This window comes from Pinus tabuliformis, chromosome 1_1 (assembly GCF_031772625.1).
Source record: "Pinus tabuliformis cultivar Carrire ecotype Pingquan chromosome 1_1, CPIR1, whole genome shotgun sequence".
Lineage (NCBI taxonomy): Eukaryota > Viridiplantae > Streptophyta > Pinopsida > Pinales > Pinaceae > Pinus > Pinus tabuliformis.
The window spans coordinates 721,384,061-721,411,545 of record NC_142297.1 but is presented as its reverse complement, the minus strand read 5'-3'; positions in this window follow the sequence as shown (position 1 = coordinate 721,411,545).

Genomic DNA, 27,485 nt, shown 5'->3' with positions numbered 1-27,485 from the left:
ACTCAGCCCAATATTTCGGGGCACTAACTAAGGAAGATCAACTGTATCCTTAGCCGTACTACTCGACTACCCTATCATACGCGCGAGTAATCTCCCCAAGTGCTATTCTCAGTGTACTGTAGCAGCAAGATGGCTGGCAACTTATCTAAGGTTAGGTTTCAAGTGATCCTAGGGGAGTTCCGATATACCCAGAGGGTACGTGGAAGGCAGTCTCTGCGCAGTTCTGTCTAATGCGCTACTACTCGAAGGGGTACCCATAGGGGTTACAAGGGAGTCCAACAAGCATGACCACCTCTTGTATTTCCTGCATGCATGCCTCCCCAAATTCGTAGGTTTATGCACTCAATGACAAATCCCATGGTTTAAAGATGCTAGAACACGTCTCTAGCCTAAAAACAATTCTGCCAAAAATGGAGGTACCACCGACCCTGGAAAGTGCTCTGATACCACTTGTTATGCTCTTGACCTATGAGAAATTCTAGAATACCAAATATGCGAAGAAATACAACCTAGAACACAGAACAAAATGAGAAAAACAACAAGTATTTTATTATTAAGAGATGAAAGCAATGTTCACTTGCCTCTTCGAGGGGGCAACCTCCAACAGAGCAGAGCTCGATTACAAAATAAGACTTGATATATCTCAATGGGGAGTCTCTATCCTTTATATAGGATTCATACATACAATACCATGGGTCATTACCATGGTTCTCTCAATACCATCTATCTAATACCATGACCTGTTTGCAACTAACTGTGGTCCCTTTATTAAATGCGGGTCAACCACTTACAATTATTAATACGGGCTTTATTTACTCTGTGACTAACTATAACTATGACTCGACCCTATTACATAACTAAAGGGGTTAAGGTTGGACCCTAACAAATGATGTCAACAGGTAAAAGGATGTTGATTGATCCAGTTTGTAGGCCTATTGACAAAATGTGACAAAATATCCTATGACACCCCTAATGTATGAGGTCAAAAGATAAGTTGGTTGCTAAAATACATTACAACAATCCTAGGAAGCTAGGTAGATGGAGGGAGCTAAGGACTTAGAACCTATAACAGGCTGCAAAATTCATAGTTAGATACATATGATATACATCCTTGAGGTAGGAATACCCATAATTGATACCAATGGAATAGAGCATGGTTTCCCATGCAATATACTACACACAAATGTCATCGAGGATTAATCATATACAATGTAGATGTTTGTCACAACAGATATTAGTATGGATGTAGACAATCTACTTCACACTCATGTCATCAAGGACTACCCATAGTACAATGTAGATGATTGTCACAATAGATATCAATAGGGTTGTAGACACCAATGAGAGGGCCCGAATGTCACCCTCAAAGTATATAATACATTCCCCATTGTAGATCGGGAGAGGAAACGTTCTTGAGTGAGGTAGCCCCAACTCCAAAGTTCTTTGACGTGTCCCAATGGTATAACTTTACTACATGCAAATGAATGAGCTAATGTTGAGCATGCAAGGAGACCATCTAATTACCTAGGATTATGGGAACCTATTAATAAATGTGAGTGAGACCAATAATGATTAAAATGGTTCCAAAGGTGCCTAATACAATCTAGTGAGTGTGAATGAATGAGTTGATGTTGAGAACTCATTAAAATTCAACAAGGGCTAATGAGAAAAACTATCTATCAATTATAAGGAAGCCAACCATTGAGGATTACAATCTCTAAGGTACTAGATTGTTTCTAGATCTACATCCTAGATAAGGTGTTGATGTTGATGGGAAGGGATCTTCTAAAGTAGGGCCTTGATGTACCCCCCATAATTTGACATGAAATTGACACTAATATGAGGAAAATAATGATAACATATGAAGAATTGGCACAAAATTGGCATAGGTATGGCCGACACAAAAAGCAAAATGACAGTATAGATGGTTGACTCTAAGGAGGACTTCCCTTGAACATATAACAACACAACTCAAATGTGATTTGGCAAACATGGACTAAAGGAAGAGGGATCACCACGTCCTAGGGACTAGTAGGGTAAATGATCACGTGAGATAATAACACAATAACAGAGTAACTCGACCCATGTTGATGGTGAGGCTATAAAGCCAAGAAAATACCAACTATAAGAGAATGAATAAAAAATGTTCCATGTTCATTGCCAACTGATGGTTCCCATAAAATGAAGATATTCAAACTTCCTCCCTTTTCCCTTTTCATATAGATCATCCCCTTCATATTTTAATGAGCATGAAAGAGCTAGATATGTGAGCCTGACAATGTCTTTTTCACTTGATTTTAATGAACTTGAAAAAGAGCTAAAAGCGTACTCATGTATTTCTCATGGTCTAACAAGAGTAATAGTAGAGAAAATATTGCTTGTTGGCTTTCAGCTTGACTAATGATTAGGAAAGGATGAAAATAACTCCACATATTCAAGTATTTTAACAAGCATGAAATATTGGCAAAAGAATATTAGGATTTTCATTATTTAATCAACATGAAAAGAAGGCCAAAAGGAAGCTCATTCCACAGAGAAAAATGGTATAATGGAATGCATTGAGTTCTAAGGTTGATGGAACTGACTTAATCAAAGCAAGAGGCAATAACAATGTATCTAGCAATGAAAATCCACTCACCGCAATGATCTCTCTAAAAGAGTGAGATGGGTTGAAAGATGGAGGCAACATTGATGTGAAGGAAAGAGGTCAAGAAGGGCTGCAAGGTTGGAAAGTATGATAGAGGAAAGAAACATTATGATAACATCTAGTAATAAATTAAGACCATGGGCATAGGCGACCACAAATCAAGAATAAAGATAATGGGAGCCCCATATATGGGCTTTAAGTGGATAGAAATAGTAAAAATTTAGAGGCATGAGGCTCGATTTCAATATCATGGTGGGCACTAAAGAGGGTTCCTAGACCCAAAAATGAATGCAACATTAGCAATAATATGAGTAGGTGTTACTTTGGGGTGCTCATGAAGGGTAACCTCTACCACATAAGTTACAACAACTGAAAATGAATGGTGAATGTTGTAACTTGACAGGATGGTACCCAAGGCATGGTGAATGTCATAACTTGACAAGATGGTACCCAAGGCATGGTGAAATGATATGGGGAAGGTCAAGATGTAGTTTTAAGATTTATGTGAATCCTTACTCTATATTTTAGCTTCAAAAGTATACCTCAAGTCACCAATTCTAATTTTCAAAATCCATATCCTTGTCCAAAAATGGATCAAAATCTCCTTATTGAAGCATTATTAACATGCAAATATGATGAAAAGGAATGAAAACATGCCAAAAAAAATGAAACTTATAAAAAAAAGAGACATTGTGAATGTGAAAAGAGACATTTTAGAACCATTTCCCCCATACAAAAGGAGAAAAAAATGACAATTATGTTCACTTTTTACCCAAAAGGATCAAAATTGTGGAGAAACCCTCATTTGTTATATTTTGTTTTTCAAATCCTAGGAACATCATGCCATGAATCATGGTTCCATTACCACCAGGTTAGAGCTCTTAACCTCCTCTTTCACTTGATACCCTTTCTCTTTGCATTCCTCTGAAAAATGAGTGATGGGGAGCCCATTTTCAAATATAAATGCACTCCAACACTTTTTCATAGGAAAAATGGAGAGTTGGAAGGGTGTCCAACACACCCCTATTAAGGAAAAAAACATTGAAACTCCCCCTTAAGCCTATAGAAGAGAATTGGAGTCTTATTTTTTCAAATCTGTCTCAGTTCAAGCAAGATTTGGCTCTTGTTTTTTGGTCTATGGATAACTTCTAATGTGTTCTTTATGGGTTTTGCAGAGTTCACATCATGATTGGATAGAGGTAAAGAGAAAATGAGTTTGGTGATGTCTCTACCATGGAATACCTAAGGACACTTTCTACCTTAAAATTTTTTATATGAATCAATTTGTTTTGGACTTAGAGTATAGGGCTCAATGTCTACTATTGGGGAGGATCATCCAATGGTGAGATCTCATGGGCGGGTAGTTTGTAAGCTCTTTTTTCTCTATTTTTGGTGAAGGTGACTTGTCTCCTTTTTGGGACTCATGCTGCTCTTGCTCTGCCTACTCCTTGGAAGCACATTCCTTCTCAACACGATCCTTCTCTGTGGCTTCCTTCTTTTTCTATGCGGCTAGGTTCTGTATAGCCTGCTTAGCTACCTCCTTCCTTTTCTTCACTCTTAGGGGGTCCTAACCCAGGTTCAGAGTTAGTTGCAACAACCAATAAAACCCTACACTACTGGCCCTTTCAGCAAAAACCTGTGTCAGGCTACGGTCTGACTCGAAGTAGTATGGGGGGTTGCTGGAACCAAGTTTCTGCATCCAGAGATCAATGTGATGTATTTTAGTGCCCTAGTTCTGCCTTCGCGCAGATCAATAAGCCCCTAAGGCTCGGTACTACAACTCTGTTAGTGACCTCATAGAGAACTTGGATAACATCCTCTAAGGGAATCTTAGTGAATAATGAAACTAGATCAAAACTAGTGATTAGGCCATCATTGTCAACTTCTTCCTCTTTGATGAGATTTACAAATTCATATGAATCTTTGATGAAGGATTCAATGTGGCAAAATATGTCTTTGATTTTTATTTGTTCTACAAAATCTGTCTTTGCACTACTGACAGAAATTTCAACTTAATGATTTTCACTTTTACTCAAGGCATTAGCTACTTTGTTTTCTTTTCCTTTAATGTTCTTGATGTCAAATTCAAATTCACCCAAGAATTCCATCCACCTTTCCTATCTAGAATTAAAATATGATTGAATGAAAAAATACTTTAGACTTATGTGGTCAGTAATAAGGGTAAACTTTTTTCCCAATAAGTAATGTCTCCACATTTTTTAATGCATGTATATTAACAGGTAATTCTAAGTCATAAAAAATGTAATTTTCCTCATGAAGCTTCAATTTTCTTGATTCATAAATAACTACATAGTTTTCCTGCATTAATACACCACCCAACCCTTCAAAACATGCATCTGTACACACAACAAAGTCTTTTTCTAGATAAACAGTCTTGAAAATTAGGGCTACTATTTATAGATGTTTTAATCTATCAAAACTATTTTTACATTTCTATGTCTAATTGAATTTAATTCCTTTCTTTTTCAAAGAGGTAATGGGATAGGATAATTTAGAAAATCCTTCAATAAATCTTCAATAATAACCTGTAATTCCCATGAAGAACTTGATATCTACTACATTCTTAGGTACTGGCTAGTTTAAGATGGCCTTAACATTTTCAAGATCAACATATATGCCTTTTTTAGAGATAACATGACCTAGGTACTCAATTTTTTCTTTATAAAAGTCACACTTGTTCAACTTTGTATACAACTAGTGTTCTCTCAAGGTCTGAAACACTATTCTTAAATGCTCCTCATGTTCTTCTTGGTTTTTTGAATACGTCATAATATCATCAATGAAAGCCAGTACAAACTTGTGTAGATACTTTCTAAACATGTTATTCATTAAGTGTATAAAGGTAGTAGGTGCATTGGTAAGACCAAAAGTTAGTTTACGAATTCATAGTGTTTATACCTTATTCTAAATGTTATCCCGTGCATGTCCTCGTATTTTATCCCTAACTAATGATAACATGATCTAAGATCTATTTTTGAAAACATTGTTGCCCATATGACTTTATCAAACATATTATCTATTCAGGGTAAAGGATATTTATTCTTTATTGTCAATTTATTCAAATATTGGAAATCTATCCACATTTTGAAAGTCCCATATTTCTTTTAACAAACAATATCGGGGCTCCCCAAGGGGAACCCTTGGTTTAAATTAACCTTTATCCAATCATTCTTGTAGAAACATTTTCAATTCCATAAGTTCAAGGATGCTCATTCTATATGGTGCTTTTGAAACAAGTGTGGCTCCTGTTACCAAGTCAAATGTAAAGTCTATGTCTCTTCTTGGTGGTAATCCTAGAATCACTTTGGGGAAAAAATCATTAAATTCTCTAATTATAGCTAGATCCTCTATTTTTTCATCATTTGTTTTTTTTGTTTTCTTCTACTTGAACAACAAATAGTTTACAACCCTTTCAGGCACATCTTTTCAACTACAAGGCTGAAATTTGTCTGGTGGAGATAGACCTAGGTATGCCTTTAATTACTTTCATATTTCCTTCATCAGTTACATAAGTAATAGTTTTTTCTAAACAATTTATTACACATTTATTTTTATCCAACAAATCCATTCTTATTAGCAAGTCATATGAACCTAAAAGTATTATCTTTATATTTAATTATGCTTGACATCCATTTAGTTGTATAGGATATTGTTTTACCCAATTAATTAATTTTCTTTTTGTGCTTGTAGCTAGCTGAACTAACTGTGAATTTTAAAAATTCACAACATTCAATTTGAAATTTTCCACAACCTGTGGACTGACATAACTAAAACTTGCTCCTAGATGTACTAAAATAGATATAGTCTAGACTAGTACAATACCTTCAATTTCAATCGTAGTGAACTCATGTTCACGTTGTCTATCTTTTAGAGCAACATTAATTTTCAAATAATTTTGTGTATGTCATTTACTATAGTCGTATCTTATACAATTTGTAATGCTTGAACTGATTTGGTGTTATGTGGAAAGTTCCTCAATAGATGGGGTTCTCCACAACCCAAACTTTTTAGAGGTTCTCTTTTTGTTCCGCTATTCATCCCTTTTGTGTTTAGATCAATTTATTTGTAGCCAGTTTGAGACTGTGTAGGTTGTGGATGGTTATTCTGGTTGAACCTTTTCTATTGATAGTCTCTTCCAAAATTATTCATAATAGAAGAGTTTGGCTTCTTAATTCCAATTCCAAATTTATGTTTTTCTTTGTTAGACCAAGATTTTAAGGTTTCAATATTTTGTTTAAATTGATGATAACAAATCCTTTCTTTTCATAGCTTCGTCAATGGTCTTTGGATTGTCAAATTCAATCCTTTGTTTGTATGAGAGTGGAAGGCCATTCAGAATTTGATGCACCTTCACTTTTTATTCTTTAATGTATGGAGCATGTCTTAATAGGGTTGTAAATTTTGCTACAAACTCATCCATACTTAGCTACCCTAACCTCAACTTATGAAAATATTGAGCTCGAACATTATAATATCTTTCAATTAGATATTTTTCCTTGAATTGTTTCTGAAATTCTTTCTAGGTGACTATCTTTTCATCGATATTGTGAACTATTTTTGCTTCTTCCCACTGTAATGCAGCCTTTCCTTGTAATTGATATATTTCCAGTCTAGCCTTGAGATTACTAGAATATTCATATACATGAAAATATTATGTGATGTTCAACAACTAGGCTTTTGCATCTTCTTCTTTTTCTCTGTCAAAGGTAGGTGGTGTTATCTTCTTGAACTCTCATTGGAGTTAATTTTTCTTTTTATTTCTTAATTTTGTGGGTTTTGGAGATGTTTTATTGAAACCTTCTTCACTTTTATATTTTTCATATTCATGTTCAGACTTATCAGGTCCATTCTCAATAGTTTTTCTCTTTAAAGGGTCTTATCTACCCCCTTCCACCTTTGTATATAGAGGTTTTTGTATTTACTTTTCAATCAATTCTTTTATGAGATTCTCCTACTCTTTACTTGATTTCAACAAGAATTCATGGTGAGCCCTAATGCTAGCCAATTCTTGTCCCAGATCTCTTACAATATCCAAAAACTAGGTTGTTGGAGGTGCATTTTCCTCTCCCAGTTGAACCCAAATTTGTTCTCCTCGACCAAGAAATCTGGAAAAAGGTTTTTCCATAATGTACTCTCTTTCTTCTTACTATTATACATCATTACAAGAAATCAAAATTAGTTTTCTTAAATTTTCTGCAAAATACTTTTCATTGTGGTTTGACCCTTATGCATAAATTTCGAACCTACAACTCTGATACCAAATGTAACATACCTCCTCATACATACAAGTTTTTTTATTTTCTTTATGATAGAATTAATAAATAGGATATTTGTTCCTACCATTACTTTAGCATTTTGTATACAAATTTCAATAATTAAAGTGAATTAATATGGCCTCTAAGACTATAATTTACATATGTCACAGGGGTTATAATCCTTGTCTTTTCTTAACTCCATTTTGTTATCATTATGAAATTTTTCTAGAAGGTTTAACAAAAACTCTTTATTTGGTCATTTCCTTATATCATCCTTTATTTGACCCTTATCAACATGATATGTGGTGCGCTTGCCAACCATATAGTTTTATAGTTCACTTCACAAATTATTTTTGGTGCATAATTATTTTATGTGTTTCAACCCTTATTTGATAACCAAATCATGGGTTATAAATTTCCTATTCATTTAAATTGAGTTCCTAGGTTACATAACCTAACGACACATATTTCTTCCTACATGCACTCTATCAATGGAGTCATATTCTATTAATGTACATGTGCCCCACTTAGCATAGGCCACATTGGCTCTACCCATGTGACTACACATGACTATTCTACTCCACCCAGTATGAAAGGTTTTGATTTATGGTGATGATGGGACAAACGAGATTAAATTAGTTTTTCTAAAAGGGTAGAAAACCCTAATCTTGGCCGCATTTATGAATTTGGCCTTTGTTTCGGTGGCCATATGCCGCTTTATGTTGCTATAATGTCTAGGACTTTTCTCAATGCCATTATCCAATTCCACATGGGTTGAATGGATTTCTTTGCACATAGGAAATAGTCCATATGTCAAGGTCTATCCAATTGGTAATTCCAGAGTAAATTTCTTTCCATATTTTTACACTGTCAATTCTTTTTTTTCTTAAAGGTTTTCTTTATTTAACTTTGCAATAATTTCTAAAGTTGTTATAGGTACTACAAGGTTCTATAAAAACATATGTTCAAACCCTTTTTAGTAGTAATGGACACAAATGTACTCGCCTCGCCTACTTCTTTTAAGTCATCTCTATTGAAATTTTATATTCTTTGATGTTTATATATTTCATACCTTCTTCTAGGTTTTTACAATGTTTATTTTTCACTGTGCATAGACGTTGGTGCAGATAAAGCATGCTTTGAAACTTACATGAATTGGTGTTTTTATAGCATATTGGTAAGTGATCGATCCACCAACATTTCATCATTATATATTAGATTGAAATCCCTCTTTCAAAAATTGGATTGAATTCCTTATGCATTGTTCAGGTTGCTCAAAATTATTGCTTTTAGTCACAACCTGTAACCTCATTATGTTTTTATAGCTATGCTCTTACTGTTGGACATACCCTTAATGACTATCACAAGAGTATTCTCCACTTTCATGAGGGTATCTAGGCTTTGATATCGATCTTGAATTTTTACTACCCTCTACTCTATAGTTGTTTATTGAAAAGTTCCAAATCGTTCTCCTACATTTATTTTATATTTTATTTAATTGTATCTTCATTTCCCTCTAATAATTTGCGTTTCTATGGATTTTCCAGGGAGACATCACTGAGGAGATTGTGCTTTGTAACCCTAGTTAAACAATAACTCTTTTCTCTTTGAAATATATTTTCATTCATTATATGTCTAGTTTATACTTTGGGACTCTGGTTTGTTCTAATTTCATCTCAGGGTTTTTCTTATCACAGGTATGAATCATCAATATTATTCTCTTTGCTAGGCTTATGTTTCTTCAATAGTTCTCCTCTACGTGCTAGATTGAAAGGCTTCTTTTCTCATTTCCTAGGTCAATGGTTCTTCATATGTATGTATGAGATGTATGCAAAGCTTTTTATGGCTACATGATTTCCTATGGACTTGTTATATTCTATTAAGTTCTAGGCTATTCCGGTCATTTATTGATTTACAATTATACAAAACTACAAGATGAAAGCCTATTTTTTAAGGAAATTTTGGCATCCTCATATTTATGTAAAAGTGACAATACACACACACACACACATGGTTTAGATATTCATTTTATATTTGTTATTATGTTTGAATTGTTTCATTGTGCTTACAATAGCACCCATATAATTTATTTCTTGATGGTGTATTATATGACTACTCTCTATAGTTAATATTATCATGAAGGTTTCCTTTCTCTGGTAGCTCTACTCAGTGCATGCAATTGAATTTGTTAACTGGTTTCTAATATATTTGAATGATATTAACATGTTGTGACTTAATAAAAGAGACTAACAATTTTTTAGACATAAGGTGTAATATATTTTTCTTTGTTCTTAACAACCTAACATAGAGATTAAGTAATAATTCACATTACCTCTTACTATACTTCTATATATCTATTCAACATAATTCTGGCTTTTATTGCCTCTATAAAGTCTTGGACTTACATTCCATAAGTTGTCTATGATAGTCCATATATTTTCTAGGATATCGTATTCTGGTTAGAATGTCAATATATATAAAAAAGTTATAGCATTATTTAAAAATTTATCTAAATTAAAACTATCCCATTATTATATATAAGTAATATATATTTACTATAGCCAATGAACTCACTCTACAGGACCCAAAGAAAATGATCAAATATTTTTATGTCTTAGGAATACTAAAAGTATTCCATGTTTCCTAATTACCCATAAGTGTTTACTATTTTCCGATGATAATTTCCCCACTACCTAATTTATTTAAGTTCCACTCTATTCAGAGGTTTTTCAAATACTTTCATTTTCTCAACTTATGATTAAGGTAGATTATGTATACCATGTTTAACTTACAATATTACTATATTCATATTTTAGAATTCTTTTGAAGTATAGTGTTCACTAATTAAGTACTAGATTCACCAATAGATCATAAGCTCATACTCATAATTTCTAAACAAATTTATTGCAACCTATTAATCTCCATCTCTAGTACTGAGTTATAATCAAGGGATGGATCCATATTTCTTCTGTAAGGTTCTTTTTTTCTTCTAAATGGAGAAATAATTAAATTTCTAATTTAAAGTAATGATACACACACACGCGCGTGCGCGCACTCACGCACACTTAAGCTTCACTCTTTTTTTATATTAACAATCTAATACTTTCTCCACTTAGACTCACACATAGAAGGTTTTATTGTTTACCAATACAATATTTACATATATTTCCCATGTTTTCTTTCTCAAATTGATTGATTATTTTTCATTATAGAAGACTCTCGACAATTTCTCAATTAAATATGTTTAAATTCAATCCTAGGAAAAATATATTCCTTATCTTATTTCAGTTTAATTTATAATGTTGAGGTATTCACAACTTACGCTTACTCTTCTTCATTGTAACTATCTAGGAAATACGATTAGTTATTTCTCTCTCATAGTTGATTAGAAATAGTCCCAAAGTATGGCTTCTTGTTAAATATATTCTTATATACTTCACACATGCAACTAATCAAATAAAATCAACTAAATATTGGCTTGTCGAGGTATTATGTAAGTATTAACTTCAATTCTCAATTACTCAAACCATTAGAATAATCCTTTCTAAATTTTTTTAATATCATCCCTCATACAACAAGTTTATGTATGAAACAAAGAAATATGTGTGTGATAAGTGTGTGACAATTGTAGGATGAATGTGTGTAAATGATAAGTTCAAGTGACTTTTTAGAGTGATATTGGGTTGCCCCAAAGATGCACGTCTCTTTTTAAATTAAATTAAATTTTCTTTCTTTTGATTTTAACTTGTGTAGTTGGGGAATACCTCCTGCAACCATCCAAAAATCAATTCTCCCTCTTAGATAGGGAGGTATTCATCTTGGATTCCTCAAATATCCACTTCACTGAAAATTTGTTATAATGAGAGTTTCCATGGGCTAGTTGTCCATTATCTTAAATATTTGAAGGATCACAATAATATGCTTCCTTAGACCCATGAATATCTCATCCAACTTATTTCACATTTCTAGTCCCAAGAATTAATGTATCCAACCAATGACCCTTCATCTCAAACTCAAATGTTAACTCCCTTGAAATTGAAGTAGGGCTTGACTGCTCCCTCTATTAGGGAAACAAGTCCTCCTGCCAATGCCACTTAACCTGTCATGCGAGGATTTCTAATATGGTAAAAAACAAGTCGTATAATAACAAGATCAACCAATACTCATCAGATATCCATAAAGAATAATATCAATCCCAACATGTCTACTTGTGATCATACTTGTGTGGCTAGGGAACATCTCTTGCATCTACCTGAAAATAAACAATCCCTCTTAAGTAGGGAGGTATTCACTTTAACTTATTCAAATGTATCTCTTTGTTAAAAAAATTATCCATCCTAAGAAAACATTGAATGAGCTTGTCTATGTTGATGAATCCATCCACTTTATGTTCAATTTTTTAACCATGTGGAAAGCATCCCACATCAACATCATATAAAGGAACTAGTCTCCCACTAGCCAAATAACCTTTGGTGATATGGTTTGGTAACCCCTTGACTAGAGTGAAAACAAAAACTAATCCTTGGGTCACCAATCAACCAAGTAATCACTTAGGAATACAATGGTGAAACCATGGGCCAATTATTATCCGCACATGTTGTCACACATTATTGAATGGTAAACCACCTACCTGATGCTATAAGGAACACACTTAACCCACTAACCAAGCAACCCTTCACTACATGGTTAGGTAACCCCTGACTGGGGAAAATATCTAGGCCTTGATGCTACCTGGGTCAGTCTCACTAGACACATTGCATGGCCTCTGGTCAATACCCTTTACCTCTCAATAATATTTAGCTAGGGAGAAATAATTCCCTTGATGCTACGACATCAAAACTCCCTCTAAACAAGGGAAATATTCTCAATCACTCCAAGCCTATCCCTGAAGTATACAAACTTCGCCTTGAGACAGAGGCTTTTGTGAGAATTTCAACATCTTATTCATCTGAAGAAAAGTATTGAAGCCACACTAATCCCTTCTATACCATTTCTTGGTACTTGATCTCAATGTTCTTCAACTTGTCATCATGGTCGTCTCTTGCACTTGGTCAAACAATTGTACGAGCAACTTTCGAAGCCACACTGTTTCACAACTTGCCACACTAGATGAAATATGTGTAATCTTTGTATTGTTGAGTGTGATATATGTCTACTACCTATAGAGATCAAAATGAAGAAACATCGTGATGTGTTCTTCCTGTCTTCGACACTCCCTACTCAACTGTAATTTATATATCCCAGTAATTATACTTCATTATTTGAGACATGTCTCAATCCATATCCAACTATATCATACCATACCTCAACACATGGTGTTCCACATCCCTTGGCACAACCTTAAATAAATGGATTCATTTACTATATCCAAAACCACAATTTCTTTCGGTCACCTTAATGGGTGCTCTCTTTGACACTGAAATAGAATCTGTTGTGGCAATTCTAGCTACTCCCTTTACCACTTTTATTTCCTAGTCACTAAACCACATATGATGTTTTGTGTGGTCCACTCACATAGGGCATATTGTTGTTAGATATCTCCTATCTCTAAGCATCTAGTTTGAAAATCTTGCAGTTCATCATTTGAAGGATCTCAATAGTATACCTCCCTTGACCAAATAAGTAATGCATCAAATCTAGATCCTTTATCTTGAATCCTAAGGTCATCGTCCTCTAACACCGAAGATATGACTCTTGTTGTAATTATGGTTTCTTCCTCTACCAAGGAAGAAAATATTCTTACCATTGTCGCTTCCTTTCTGTTAGAGTAAGTCGTCAACAAGATTACAAATTCATCAAAACCCAAGGTACCTAAAAACTAGAGCAAATTTTTGTCACAATCGTCTCCCTCTTTATGGGATAACATACTTGTCATGAATCTTGCTTTGTACATAGGATATGTTGCCATGTGCTACATGTTAGATCTTTTATATCAACTTGGAAGTCATCACTAACTTCTCCTCATGTCTCAACACAATTTGCTACACATAATTCTTCATGATGGACTGATATTCTTACATCATGGCATCCTTCCAAACATGCTAACCTACTACCTCATTGATGGCTAAGAATCATTGATGTTACTCATCACTTCTGCATATCCTGGGTACTTCATAGGATTTTTTCTTTCCCTGAAGGTGACATGAGGAGATGTATGTCCCTTTACATCCTTCAATATACTTCAAATGCATGTCAACCTTTTCTTGGATTATGGAACATTGACCCTAAGTGGTTCCACTGGCTCAATGGGCCCCTCTGGATTTTTATCATGATCTGAAGGATGTTATACATGTACCAAAGGACGTGAATCTACTTCCTTGGGAGCCTTCTGCTCCTCATCATCATGAGGGACCCTTTTGATCTTCAATAGGCTACATCATTTCACTCTACCTAATTGTTTTCTCCCTTTGAACTAGAATCTATTCTAGTCATTTTGGCATGGTTTTAGATGTCTTGTTCCATTTCTCCCTCTTGAATACAAATATCTATCTAAGTTTGTGCTCCACCCTCAGAGAATATTATTGTGATAAAAATTTCTTCGTTCTTCCCGATGCTTCCATTTGCTACCAGATCCATGGAAACCTTCACAATTTACTTGAAACATTAATTAGGAGGTCCTTTTAATATGATTATTGTAGGGATTATCAACTCCCACTTTATCCTTGCTTTCTTACAGGAAGCATTGCAATCTCATCAAGCTAGAAATGTTCATCTTTTTCCACATCATAAACATGTTGTGTTCCTTTCCTTTTAGGCATGAGATAGGGTTTCTTCCTTCAACAGAAACATCGATTTAGGTCTAGTTTTTATCCACAAACCCAAGGGATTTCCTATTTAAGACTTCTATTCTTATAGGGTTTATAATCCCTAATACTTTAATCAACACCCTATGAATCACATCATTGGAAACCTTTCTCCTTATCTCACTTTGGTTCTAGAGTATATTTCAATTTTGTTCCTCAAACTTCCAACTAGGCCTAAACGTGGACCCTTATCTTAGTCTTGCTATTCTTGTTTCTACAACTTAGTTCAACCATATTCTATGATGTCAATTAATCATGAATACTTCATCTTAGCCAAGATACCAATTTATCTGACTTCAAGTGGCACTAGCATGGTTTAGAATTCTTGTCCCTATATTACATCATTACTCGAACCCAGTAGAATCCTCTAAGATTCCCTTTAAATCTCTTAGGTTAATTTCTTATGAAAACTGGTGGATCTGTGTCGTTATTCACCCCAAACATATTCTTTAAAATTTTACTCATTAGTGCCTTGGGTTTAAATATCTACACACATTAACATTTGTAGATCAACTTGGAAGTCACCATTGACTTCCCCTCATGTCTCAACACAATTTCATACACATCATTCTTCAAGATGGACTAATATTCTTCCATCATGGCATCCTTACAAACATGCTGGCCTACTACCTCCTTATAGTTGGATGGATTTGAATCAATGATGTTACTCATCACTGCTACATATCCTAAGTACTTCTTAGGATGTTTGATTTCCTGGAAGGCACCATGTGAAGTTGCATGTCCCTTTACATCCTTCAATATACTTCAAATCCATGTCAACCTCTTCTTGGATTTTGGAACATTGACCCTAAGTGGTTCCACTGGCTCAATGGGGCTTTTTGGATTTTTTTGGTTATCTAAAGGATGTTCTACAGGTACCAAAGGAATTGAATCCACATCCTTGTGTTGGGTGTGGAGCCTGATTATCTTTTGTATTCAAAGGTATCGCTGCATTGGACCCCTGTTTGTAATGGGGCGGAACCGTCGCTCATAAAATATTCATTGCAGGGGGGGTCTAGGGGGGGCGGCTACGACCTTTGGGAGCCCCCCCTTGGTAGGGGGGTCGGGGGTAGCTCCCCCAAAGCTAAAAACAGATGTAAAATTTCCTTGTAAAATGTTGTAATTTCATAGTCAATCTAGGTCGTTCATTAGGCAGAAGTCTGACAGTAGAAGTTATGTTTGATTTAGGGATTTTTCCCTAGAAGGCAACTCCTCGCTATATATGAGGGAATTGTATTGCGTCTATGCAGATCTGTATTCTGAGTGAGGAAGAGAGAGGAGATTGAGAGTAAAGAGGGAATTACAACAGATCTGCAGTAGGTTGTATCTCTTCAATTTGCTGGATAATATAAAAGGAAGGACTGGCTGTTTCTCCATGGACGTAGCCCAAACTGGGTGAACCACGTATATCTGTGTCTCTCTTGTTTTATGCATTTTCTGTGTTTATATTTCTGCAATATTTTATGTGTTCCATTGGTATGTAATATATAATTTTCTAACACCTTAGAGCCTTCTACTCCTCATCATCATAAGAGACCCTTTCACTCTTCAATAGGTTGCATCATTCCACAATACCTAACTATCTGCTCACTCTGAACTAGAAGCTCCTTTAGTAATTTGGCATGGTTTTAGATGTCTTGTTCCATTTCTCACTCTTGAACACAAATCTCTCTAGCTAAGTTTGTGCTCCACCCTGGGAGAATCATCTTCTCATGAACTTTGCTTCATTCTTCCCAATGCTTCCATCTTCTACTAGAGCCTTGGAAGCCTTCACAATGTACCTGCAACCCTCATTAGGAGGTCCTTTTAATCTGAGGATTGTAGGGAATTTTCAACTCCCTCTTGATCCTTGCCTTCTTGTAGGAAGCATTGCAATCTCATCAAGCTAGAAATTTTCATCCTTTTCCCCATCATCAACATCTTGCATTCCTTTCCTTTTAGTAAAGAGATAGGGTTTCTTCATTCAAATAAAACATCAATCTAGGTGTATGTTGGAATAGGGTCCCTAGGGTTAGTTTTGGGGTTAAGTTAACCCAATTTTGTAAAAAGAATGTAAAGTCTCTGCAATATGTGGATGCAGAGCATGCAGATAGATAGGAGTCAAAAGGGTCTTGACTTTATTTTTGGTCAGTTTTAAGATTCTCCCATGGTCCACGGACCATGGTATTGTATGAAGGAAAGCTATAAATAGTTGAGTCATAGCGAGTCTTAGAGATAACTTTTGATAGAGAATTGGGTACGCTGAAAGGATTTTGTTGTCTTGGGCAAGTGCTAAGGCAAGAAGGCTCTGCTTCCTATACTTAGGGGAAGAAGGGAAGGTTCCTACAGCTGAGTGCATAGGAGGCCTAGATAGAGTCTGTAGCTGAGTACACGGACCCCTACAGCTAAGTGCACAAGGTAGAAGAATCTATAATCTGAGAATTGAAGATCAATAAATATTGTTTTGAAGAATTACTGTGTATTTATGTGAATCTGTTTATGTTATATTCTATCGATTAAATAGTTTCTTTTATGAAATAACGAATGAACACTATGCAAACTCACTAAGTCTATCTTAACAATTCATGATCTTAGCGAAACTGATTGCAGAGACTTTACATTCTTTTTACAAAATTGGGTTAACTTAACCCCAAAACTAACCCTAGGGACCTCATCCCAACATAGACCTAGATCGGTGTTTTAGTTGAATAAAGAAACCCTATCTCATTACTAAAAGGAAAGGAATGCAAGATGTTGATGATGAGGAAAAGAATGAAAATTTCTAGCTAGATAAGATTGCAAAGCTTCCTACAAGAAAGCAAGGATCAAGAGGGAATTGAAAATTCCCTACAATCATCAAATTAAAAGGACCTCCTAATGAGGGTTGCAAGTACATTGTGAAGGCTTCCAAGGCTCTAGTAGAAGATGGAAGCATCAGGAAGAAAGAAGCAAAGTTTATGACAAGATGATTCTCCCAGGGTGGAGCACAAACTTAGCTAGAGAGATTTGTGATCAAGAGGGATAAATGGAACAAGACATCTAAAACCATGCCAAATTACTAAAGGAGCTTCTAGTCCAAAGCGAGCAGATAGTTAGGTAGAGTGGAATGATGCAACCTATTGTTGATTGAAAGGGTCTCTCATGATGATGAGGAGTAGAAATCTCCAAGGATGTGGATTCAATTCCTTTGGTACCTGTAGAACATCCTTTAGATAACCAAAAAAATCCAAAAGGCCCCATTGAGCCAGTGGAACCACTTAGGGTCAATATTCTAGAATCCAAGAAGAGGTTGACATGGATTTGAAGTATATTGAAGGATGTCAAGGGACATGCAACTCCTCATGGCACCTTCCAGGAAATCAAACATCCTAAGAAGTACTCAGGATATGTAGCAGTGATGAGTAACATCATTGATTCAAATCCATCCAACTATAAGGAGGTAGTAGGCCAGCATGTTTGTAAGGATGCCATGATGGAAGAATATTAGTCCATCTTGAAGAATGATGTGTATGAAATTGTGCTGAGACATGAGGGGAAGTCAGTGGTGACTTCCAAATTGATCTACAAATGTTAATGTGCGTAGATATTTAAACCCATTGCACTAATGAGTAAAATTTTAAAGAATATGTTTGGGGTGAATAACAACACAGATCCACTAGTGTTCATAAGAAATTAACCTAAGAGATTGAAAGGGAATCTTAGAGGATTCTCCTTGCATCGAGCAATGATGTAAGATAGGGCCAAGAATTCTAGACCATGCTAGTGCCACTTGATGTTGGATAAATTGGTAGCTTGGCTAAGATGAAGTATTCATGATTAATTGACATCATAGAATATGGTTGAACTAAGTTGTAGAAACAAGAATAGCAAGACTAAGATAAGGGTTCACGTTTAGGCCTTGTTGGAAGTTTGAGGAACAAAATTGAAATATACTCTAGAACCAAAGTGAGATAAGGAAAAAGGTTTCCAATGATGTGATTCATATGGTGTTGATTAAAGTATTAGGGATTATAAACCCTATAAGAATAGAAGTCTTAAATAACAAACCCCTAGGGTTTGTGGATAAAAGATAGACCGAAATCGATGTTTCTGTTGAATGAAGAAACCCTATCTCATGCCTAAAAGGAAAGGAACACAACATGTTTATGATGTGGAAAAAGATGAACATTTATAGCTTGATGAGATTACAATGATTGCTGTAAGAAAACAAGGATCAAGAGGGAGTTGATAATTCCCTACAATAATCATATTAAAAGGACCTCCTAATTAGTGTTTTAGGTATATTGTGAAGGTTTCCAAGGCTCTGGTAGCAAATGGAAGCATCGGGAAGAACAAAGAAATTTTTAGCACAATAATATTCTCCGAGGGTGGAGCACAAAATTAGATAGATATTTGTGTTCAAGAGGGAGAAATGGAACAAGACATCTAAAGCCACGCCAAAACGACTAGAATAGATTCTAGTTCAAAGGGAGTAAACAATTAGGTAGAGTGAAATGATGTAGCCTATTGAAGATCAAAAGGGTCCCTCATGATGATGAGGAGTAGAAGGCTCCCAAGGAAGTAGATTCATGTCCTTTGATACATGTATAGCATCCTTCAAATCATGATAAAAATGCAGAGGGACCCATTGAGCCAATGGAACCACTTAGGGTCAATGTTCCATAATCCAAGAAAAGGTTGACATGGATTTGAAGTATATTGAAGGATGTGAAGGGACATACATCTCCTTGTGGCACTTTCAAGGAAAGAAAACATCCTAAGAAGTACCCAGGATATGCAGCAGTGATGAGTAACATCAATGATTCTTAGCCATCCAACTATAAGGAGGCAGTAGGTCAGCATGTTTGGAAGGATGCCATGATGTAAGAATATTAGTCCATCATGAAGAATGATGTGTAGAAAATTGTGTTGAGACATGAGGAGAAGTTATTGGTGCCTTCCAAGTTGATATAAAAGATCTAACATGTAGCACATGGCAGCATATCCTATGTACAAAGTGAGATTCATGACAAGTATGTTATCCCATAAAGAGGGAGAAGATTGTGACAAAAATTTTCTCCAGTTGTTAGGTACCCTGGGAGTTTGTAATCTTGCTGACGACTTACTCTAATAGAAAGGAAGTGACAATGGTAAGAATATTTTCTTCCTTGGTAGAGGGAGAAACCATAATTGCAACAAGAGTCATTATCTCCATGTTAGAGGAAGATGACTTAGGATTCAAGATAAAGGATCTAGATTTGATGCATTACTTACTTGGTCAAGGGAGGTATACTATTGAGATCCTTCAAATGATGAACTGCAAGATTTTCAAACTGGATGCTTAGAGATAGGAGATATCTAACAAAAATATGCCCTCTGTGAGTGGACTGCACAAGACATCATATGTGGTTTAGTGACTAGGAAATAAAAGTGGTAAAGGGAGTAACTAGAATTGCCACAACAGAGTCTCTTTCAGTGTCAAAGAGAGCACCCATCAAGGTGACTGGAAAGAAATTGTGGTGGTGGATATAGTAAATGAATCCATACTCTCCTTTCCAAACATGTCTATAATATAGGAATTCTAGTTTACTCCTACATACACCTTCTAATTTATTTACACCTGTGATATTTTCATTATTCAATAGTGAGGAAATATGATTTGCTTGTTCATCATGTGTTGTTAAATAAAACTTCAAAAATTGGTTTATTATTCATTTCCAATAGTTCCTTCCCTTTTAAATATGACATATCAAGTATGAAGCAAAGTCTTTACACAACTTCTTCCTTACTCTCGAATATTATTTTAAGTGAGAATGCAAATTCCTGGTCCTGTCATTTTTCCAATTCTTCCTTCTGTGAACCATAACACAGTTTGTGATTTTTTATTTTTTTTTACACCCTTAAATAGGCCACAATGTTGAACCCTTCAGCTCTACCACTTGTAACATACCCCCAATTTTACTTTAATTTTTAATTGGAAATTTAAAAGGATTACTAAACTAACCCACAAGGTAGTTCAAGATTGTGCATTGACTTGGGCAATGAATGCATTGAACAATCAATGTTTACACTATTTTAAGCACTTAGGAAATTATTTGTTTTCCATTACTCCTAAAGTCATGGGGTCCTTCATGATCATTTAACCTTTTCATTTACATGTTGGCGTAAGTGAATAGTTGAAAAACATGACAAATATGTATATATTCATATATAATCCCATCCTTACTTTTACCTTCGCAAATAATATATGTTGTTACATAATCTTGTGCTACAGAACTTGTAACTTTGTTATGAATTTATTACCATATTCTTGGTCATGAAGTTCACTTATAAGGTTGGAAATATGGTTCTATTGAATTTATATATTATACCTTGTTGTAATCTTAATACGGCTATGAAACCCGCCATAGATTTCTCCAGAACACTCACCCAACTATCTTGGTTCAGGATACACAACATTGATGGGATAAGAGGGCTACACATCACTCCCTATGTCGTCCATCAAACCCTTACTTGATATAATGGCGGTAACTCTCTTCTTGGGGATTTAGGGTAACTGCCTCCTTCCTCACTCCACCGGTAGGGATATCATTTGCACAAAATGATTTTGGAGGAGGCTCTGCAACTACGCTAGAGAAGAATGTCATCTTGGAGCCTTTTCCCCCTATTCAATTTATCTCGGGTCAGGTATCTTCCATTCTCCTGAGTAGAGATTATTTTATTAAGCATGCCTCTTTAACTTGTTCTTGGTGTATGTGCATTACAACTTGAGGTTAGGGTTGGAACTTAGCTCGCTTCCACCTCAGACCCCTACTCCTGATTGCAGCCTTGGTTGGTGCTATGAAGCTATCAACTGTTATGGTCATCTACAAGTAATCATGGTTTATAACCCTGGCTATAATATTTTTTTTTTTATAATTATCGGTAATTTCCTTCTTCAAGAAGATGCTAAGTAAATGATGTTTTTCAGGCATGCAGATTGATTGAGGGACATGGAGGTTCTCTAAGGTAACCTCTCTTCCTTATTTCTCACTTCCTCTTTTCCTTTGGTTTTTATTTTACATGCAGTGAACTAATTTATGAATATTGGGCATTTCCTTTGCAGGTAAATTTTACTGCAGATTTTGGTTCCAATTTTCCTTTCCACTCCTCTAAGAGAAAAAGGGTTGGATTCCAAATTGGCTCGCTCTTGATTTCTTTTATTTTCAGGTGCATTACCATTGTTTCCCCAATTTCTATTGGGTTTTCCATCCTTGTTAAGTTATCTGGGCTAGTCTAGTTTTTTTTTTTTAATTGGATGGATTATATTAATAACCCTTATTAGGGCACCACTGTCCTCAACAATGATAACTCTATTGTAAATTATAACTTATGAGTTGGAGTATCTCCGACTGAGATGTGAATGTGATTTATTTTCTCCACTAACTAATTTGTAACCATTTAAAGGCTCTCCATGAAGGATTTGAAGTTCTATTTTATCTATAATCATGCGTTAAATGTAATATGATACTTCTTTATAAGTTATAGAGAATAGTGTATTTCCTTGACGGATTAGCAAATCCCTTAAGAAACAACTTATTTATTTTACATTATATTGGTAATTGTTGTTTTTCTGGCATGATTGTAACCTATCGTAAGTCTATTCTTGCTAATGGATAACAAAATTCTTGTCCAACATGTCAGCGGATCTCCCCGGTAAGAAATCCCAATTAAACCTCAGACCGTTTGGTGTAGGATTCCCAGCAGTGGGTCATACGATAATGCCTTGATCACAATTTCACACAGAGGCAAGTAAGATAACTCTGTTGGTAGCAAGGGTGTGATAGCTGCAGTGAGCCAAGGAAGGTGCATGAGAGGTTCTAACACATGGGAGTTGAGATGAGTGCGGACCTTGGAAACCTGTGATAGCACGCAGTTAAGAAGGGAACACACGAGCGAAGATGCATCATAACATGGAAGGCAAGTTAGCAAGAAATCAAAAGTAATGGTTAAACCAACAACACATTTCAAAAATATTCATACATACATACACAGATAGCTATACATGCATGTGTAAGTAAACAGATACATATATCATTTAGAGTAAACTAGATAGCATAGAATACAATACAACATATGCATGAAACGTGTTGGCTCTTGTTATATTAAGAAGTGTAAGTTCCAGTCATACAATACATCCATGTCAAACCACTAGTTTCGATAGTGGAACATTACAGCCACAACTGCCTGTTCCTCCAAAGAGATGTACTAGCTCTGCGTAGTGGAGAAGCCAAGGCTCGTTACAATACTGTCCAAGGTCTCTCCAAGATAGTCTTATCGGAAGCTTGGATGACCAAAAGACTTCACAATGAGTTATGAGGTTCTATTTATAGCAAAGAGTGGGTTGAACCTTGACATTCCCCTTTGTGACAGTTCATCTACCCTCATGACTCTTCATCTACTCTATGATTGTTACATCCAACTATCAGCACTTGAACTTCCACTTGACAAGATGTTACATTAAAATGCACATGTGCTCATATGAGATAAAATGGCTTCAGCAAGCCATGCAAGACATCACTGACACTCGGTCTATTGTGATCAGACCAACTCTTTGACATGTTTGTGATGGTGAAGGTGGTGAGCTGGTGCCAAGCTTGGTCGTCTGTGATGGTGTGCATGTGTTCCATGGTGACATATTTCTAAAGTGAAATCTTGCCTCTGTTGCATCCTGGTGCATTGGTGTGGCTCCTCCATCCAAATCGTCTACTAACATGCACACAGTCTTCTTGGTGCAGCTGAACTGGCAACACACTAATGCATAGTGTCTATGTTGATCATCCAATGTGTGCTAGTGGTCATGTGCATCAACTGTAAACTGCATGTTCAGCTCCAGTCGAACTTGCTTCTTGTCTTTGCCTTCGTGAGTGTTTTGAATGGGTGGGATCGCATGCTTGTGCACAATGACATGCATGCTACTACATCCCCTTGCATGTGATCAACAACATTGTTCACCGTGTCTACTCTGTGCCAGCTGCTAGGATGGATTTGTAACTTGTACGAGCATAGTTTCATTCATGAGTGCATGTTGCGCTCGTTCTTGTACCTATTCCTGCTGCAAATCATTCTCTCATCTATGCAGCTCCAATTCTTCCTTGAGTTGTTTCTTCAACACATGCAACTCCTTTGTTTTGTTCTCTTCCTTCGCGTGATCTTCATGTCGCGTCATCACCTCATAGCCTGAGTCTCCAAAATTGTTTTCACCACAAGTGGATCTGCTTAAGCTTACAACTTTGTTCTACCTCTGTTTTGTCAACAACCTTCCTCTTGCATTCATTGCATCTGGTATGCTACATTCAGCTGTTGTTCATGGTGTTGCTTGTTGTGATGTTACTGTAGTCATATCTTGGTGTCCTTGTCTACGAACAACTTGATGTCTTCGTGGGTAGGCAAGTCCATAGACACTTGATCGACTGCATCCCCAAGTGTGCTATGAAAGGCATCTTCAACTCTACTCTCCTGGAAACCATTGTACTTGTGCTACTGAGAGGCAAATGGAAACCTACAATGCCTGGAGACATGGCAACACTCATGGTAAGCAATCTGTCAGTCAAAAACCAAAATAAAATTGAGAACTGACTTACAACATACCTATGTGACTAATCATGAAGGTTGTGCAATTTCTGTCGGGAGGTTGAGAGACTGACTGCCAAGACTATGCAAGGCACAGTCTGGGATGTGAAGAGGTTTACTGACTGCTGGAACTGAGCAATGCATAGTCCAACCTGGCTATTGACTGCTGGAATTGTATAATGCACAATCTTAGCTGGAAATGGTTGCAGGTTCAGTGACTACATTGCGCAATTTTTTGGGCCAATAGTCACTACCCCTCAAAATTGCACAATGCAAGACTGGAGGATAGTCAATGGATAGAAATGTGCATTTCCTAAGAGGAAGACAGAGCCTTCCCTCTCAGGATTGTGCGATGTTGTCTTGGTGAGGTAGAGTCTGAGCCAAGGCTGCCCAGACCTGTCAATAGGCAACTAAAAGTGAATGTGAATGTGAATGCGTGGAGACACTAAGTGTAAGCATAAGTGAATGATCGTGCATGGAAATAGTGAATGAAAGATTCAAAAAATGAAACAACATGCATGTGGGTGAGGCAAGTCGCGGAATCGATGACCGTTCGTGAAAAACAGTTTCATGCATGTGATAGCAATGAGATGTTAACGAAAACTGAAATGGTGCTAGTACAAGCTATTATCTATCAAAATAATAGCAAGTGCTCGCTGAAATCAAGCAAACAACATTCATATGAAGTGAAACACAAAAATCGGGCTTACTCCAAAACGGTTGAGCTGAATGCACCAACAACTCCTAGATGCAACATGGGATGTCAGAGCTACAAGGTCGATGTAATGAATGAGCTATGTAGCATCTGGTTCATGAGTTTTGATCAAATCGAAGATGCGACACATATGCCACAAATATAGGAAGAGCAAAACTTAGTGGGAGGTTTCTAAAATGATCCTTGCATGCAACCTCCAACTACTAAAAGTAGATCCTTGAATCAAGGGATGCCTTTGCATGTTGCCTTGGGAGAAACAACCCATGCATGAAAGTTAGTTTTGCTCAGTCCCGAAGGGAACTGGTCAACTCAGCTGCACATGCAACAGTCTGCTCAACTGCTAGGATAAAATGCACATTTCTGGAAGGGAGATGGGCTGGTTGCCCAAATGATTTGCACAATTTCTAGGTAGAGCAGCTAATTGTTGCCTAAGATTACGCAAATTCTAGGCTAAGCAACCATATTGGGAATAATTACACAATTTTCTGGATGAATATTCACTGACAGAATTGCACAATTCTAGAATCCAACAGGCTGCCAGACAGAATTGCGCACTTTCTGGAGGGAAGGCTGGTTGCCCTCCAGAATTGCTTAATTTCTTGAGGGAGCTGCTCAGCTTGTAGCTGGATCAATTCCGGAGGAACAACTTGTGAGGGGAATGCAATAAGCTCTGATGGACAGGCTCTCATTCTGTAAGAAAATCATGGAAGCTTATGTACTTGACGAAGCAAAACATGTTGCTGTGAAAGGTTGGTAGTGAGGCTCCAAAACAAAGCTAAGGAAAAATATTGGAGGGTGGTTGTAGCCACTACAACACTTGGCAACACACTGGTAGAACTCCAACTTCTCTAAATGAACCTTATTCATGAAAAGCATGTCTAACACCTCAGGAAGTATTGTTCAGTTCTCCGTTCATCTTGGTTTCCACACTTTCTTGATTTTAATATGTAGCATCTGCCAAGCTCTTGGTCGATTGACACACATTCCAAGCCAAGTCAACATAGTTGTTTTGATTGGGGTTTAGGGGTATATTGGTGCACAAGAAGTATATTCATTAGAGTCTTTGTTTCATCTCTAGTGTTTCTCCACTGCCAACAGGCCTGGACAGTACCCCGATGGAGTCACATAGGAACACAAGTGTGGCTCCGCTATCGGCAAGCTTGGTCACTACCCTGGTGGAGTTACTTGCATCACCTCTCTGCATAGGAAGCCTTTCTCTTTTTTCACCTTATCCATTTTCATTTTTTTTAACTTTTTCAGTTTTTCATTTTTTTCTTTTTTCATCTTCGTAATTGTGCATAACACTTATTCATTTCAGAGGCAAAAGAGGAATCCTGACTTATTGAGAGAAAAATAGGTTGTTCCTATAGAGAAGTAGTTGATTATACCTCTGACATGCCTGTTAAGGTTTTCCCCCTCACCTTACTCTACTTGACTGAGTTGACAAGGATTAACCCAAAAACAACTAACTAGAGTAGGTGATACTAGTTAGCACGCAAGCATTGTGTTTTCACCAAGGTTCAATTCAAACAGTATGTATTTTCCATTGACGTATCACGGACTCAAAGTAAAAAGTTCTTCATACAGAGGTAGGATGACATACAACCAAGTAGTGATAGCCGTACAAGGCCTCTTGTACTTTACCCAGCTTGTTTCAAGAGTCATGCATGGTTTCATGCGAAACTAACCTACAGACGAAAGCAAGCAAACAAACAACAAAGAAAATCAGAAGCAAAAGTAAATGTAGAATCAAAGAAAATAAGCAAACAAACAAGCAAGCAAGAAAATGCACAAATAAAGAAGCAAACATGCATGCAAGAAAACAACTCAAAAGCAAACACTACTCCTACTCCTAAGCTAACAATACATGGGTCATCTCACGTGAAGTGATACTTCCAATGCAGCCACCGGCACATTGGTAGAACCATGTTGGTGAAGGCATGGTTTGTGAACAAGATGGTTGTGATAACCAGTAAATAAGAAATATGTAACAGTGAAGACAAACACACTCTGAACTTACAAGCGTCCACTGAATAAAAATGATTGAAAGTGCATGACATGCAGTCCGTGGACATACCATGATGTTGTGTGACACTATGTGCATATTTTAAGCATACACACACTCTTGATTGTGATGTGAAAGCATACGTGAGGAAGATAGACCACTTACATTGCACAAGTGTGCTTGCTGAGTAAGATTCCTCCAATGCATGAGCAATGGGATCATGTATTTCGAGTGGAGGAAATGAAATCTAAGTGTTATATTGATATTCAATGCATACAGATGAGTGATGAGGAGCCTTGCTTGTTTGAAAATTTTCCTTATCAGAAGTGAAACCAACCTCAGGACAGTGAGGGCCTGACATAACCATCAGTTCAGGCTGAAGTGCCTCGACAGTCTGGGGGGTTTCAACTTCGTTGATAGATGGATCATTGTAGACCAGTGGCCTAGATGGATTAACAATGAGAGAATC